Here is a 3125-nt window from a genome sequence, read left to right as displayed (position 1 = left end):
AAGACAGAACATTGTTATTCTCTTCAGAACATTTTATTGTCAGACCATTTTCTAACTCATTATATTAATTCCATAAATTTATTGTAAGTTTTCTTTTCAAATTAAAATATAGAAAGTAATAATTAGTTCGGAAGTGTTTGTTCTTTAATTGTGTGCGGACATCTCAGGATCGTCCGTAACAGTGCTAACTATTAAATAATTACATTTAAAACAAGGTTAAAGTTTAATTTTAGTCAATAGCTAAAAACTAATGAAAATTCAGTAAGAAAAAAACACGATGCAGAAAACTTATTAATAATAATTTTAGTTTTATAATATTTACAAGAAAAAAAAAAATATTTTTTAATTTTAGTTATAAACTATGAATTATTGGAAAAGCTATTTTTTCTCCATTTAATTCAAATAGTATAATTTTTGTTTTTATGGAATCATAAGACCAGTACTTATAATTTTGTGATAGATTATTCACTTCATAAATATTTAAAAATGTTGAAGGAATTGGTTGATCATAAAAAGCTTTTTTCGTTTCAAACACTTTTCCAATAATAATAATTTTATTTGTTTCATGTAGGCTAACTATATTTTCAACTTTAATGATGTCATTCATTTTGTTTAATATGAAACAGTCAACTTTAGACCCAACTTTAATTTTTATATTTTTTAAATATAACTTTTTGTATTGTGATCCTTCAATATTTTCCAATAGAGGTCCATCACTGTGTTTATGCTTCAGTTCTTCACAGTTTATCAAATTTTTATCAGATATTTTAACTTCAATAGAATTTTTTTCATTCAACCTCCTTATTATTTGTTGAAGTGGTTTATCATGCTTACGTACCATCCTTTTTAATTGTTTTAAATAATTTTCAAAGGGAAAAGCAGCAATATTATCTAAAGGGCCAAATTTTTTATAGTCATCACTAATATGAATTAGCCCATGAACATTAAAAGACATTAAGTGTCTTCCGTATAATACCTCAAAGTTTTGAACAAAATAATTTAATAAATTTTGTGCATAATCTATATAATTGTTCATATTGTTTGGTAATAAAATATTCATAGCTATATTCAATGCCATAAAATGTTTATAGCAGTCATCGTTCAAAATATTTTTAAAGACAATCGGGCCAGTATAAATTAATATTTGACGGAATTCAGTAGCTTTGAATCTATTTAAATCACTTAACCCTCTTGGTTTACGAGCAAACTCGCAGGGTATGTAGGATCTTAATGCCAAAAGTGAGGAAGATAACTGTTTTGTTGATAAACTCGGTAATTTTACACTTAAAGGGCCATTGTTTATCCACAAATGTAGTAATTTTCGCATTATACCAAGACAAGTTAAGTGCATGTAATCAAGACCAAATAAAGATGTTATATCAATAGGTAATTCTGACAATATAGAAATTGTATTTCCAACGTGATGTTCTTCATATTTTCTACTGATATAATCATGATGAGTACGTTTTATTGTATTTAGAGAATAAGGAAAACAAGTCCTGTTTTTAAGGTATTCCCCTTCTTCAGTACAACGTGTACAGGAATCAAATCCAGAGTGTCCTTTGGTTTTTAAAATGAAACTTTTTGCGGGTGCATCTAAGCTGAAACCATCAATTTGTACTTGTTTGGTAGTATTATTAATAGTTATACCAAACTTGATCAATGTATTAACTTCATTCACAAAATCTCTTAAAAATTCATTTAAGTCATTAGGTTTTTCATAACCCCAATAAATACCAATAGGAAATACCACATTTTTTAGAGGGCGTATGTAACCAAGAATTCGGCCAAAATTGGCTACAACTACTTTTGGATAAGGGAAGTCCATCAATTCCTATTACTACTTTTATTATATCAATGTCAGCTATTTCAGTATAATTATGAAAATATTGTTTTATAGCAGCACTTAAACCAAAGTGATGGTAAAAACCAGGATTAACAACTTTGAGGTTTTGAGCATGCTGAATAGTTCCTGTTTTTAATATTGTCCGTGCATTTTTAGGCATATCTGTAAGACCCGGGATAGTTTTGAAAATAGGCAATAATCCATTAATCGCATTTTGCGGGATATTAAAATTAACTGCCCATTCAGCTAGTCTACATTTTACTTCTGAACATAGATTAGTAGATACTGTAATTGATTATCATAACAATTATCATTATCATTAACAATAGATGCTTCATGAACATTATCCAACTGTATTGTTATATTTTCATTCTGAGGGGGACATACTTTAGAATGTATCGGAACAGTAGTGTTTTCATTTTGAATAAAAGTAGTATTATTTTCTGCACAGTTTTCATTAATATGGTTAGGTTCCAATTCATATACAACAGAATCAATAAGCTTTTCTCTGATCCTACGCCTTTTAGTTCTATTACTTGACATAACTACTCAAAAATATCTAAACAAAATTGAACACATATTGTGTATTATTATTATCTCGATTATTATATTAGTATATTATCTAGGTATATATTATTATATCTACAATACTACAATAGGAAACATTATGTTTTTGTTTGCTTTAATATTTAATATTATTAGTTTAATATTTAGTACTTTAGATAATTAAGATTTTATTATTTTGTATGTTATAATAATTTGAATTTTATATCCTTTATACAAAATTTTTTTACATATACTAAATTAACTAGGTAGGTAACAGGGTTCAAATTTTATAGCAATTGCATATTTCTTATAATATTTTGCAACTTTTGGGATTTGAGAGCTATTTATATGGACTTTTAATGATATTTTTGCATTTTAGCCAGTTTTTTTTAATCAAAATTGATAATATTTAAAGAAATTTTTGATACGAGGTTTAACATTTCAATAAACGTGTATTTGATTTTTTCTAATTTTAAAAGTAAATATTTAATAAAGTATATTCTACATTTATAATAACAATATATGTAGGTAATAAATAATAATAAATTATACTTAATAATGATAAATTAATAATAATATTAATTACCTATTAATATAAGTTATTTTTATTATATTAATTTGTTGTTTTTATTGAATATTTTTAATGTATATTAATTTTATTTTATGTTTTATAATAACTTCTAACCCTGCCAGGTAATTAATATGTATTCACATAATAATAAAAAAAATTATA

At 25.2% G+C, this 3125-nt stretch overlaps 1 pseudogene; it reads right to left on the bottom strand.

Annotated features, from left to right (window-relative positions):
- Positions 1-352: 352 nt before the first annotated feature.
- LOC149060068 (uncharacterized) lies at positions 353-2389 on the bottom strand (annotated as a pseudogene).
- Between the last annotated feature and the right edge of the window lie 736 nt (positions 2390-3125).

This window comes from Diuraphis noxia, unplaced genomic scaffold (genome assembly GCF_037042655.1).
Source record: "Diuraphis noxia isolate RWA-SAM2 unplaced genomic scaffold, SU_Dnox_SAM2 contig0001, whole genome shotgun sequence".
NCBI lineage: Eukaryota > Metazoa > Arthropoda > Insecta > Hemiptera > Aphididae > Diuraphis > Diuraphis noxia.
Note: the sequence above shows the minus strand (reverse complement) of the source record. Positions and strands in the feature narration are given on the sequence as shown.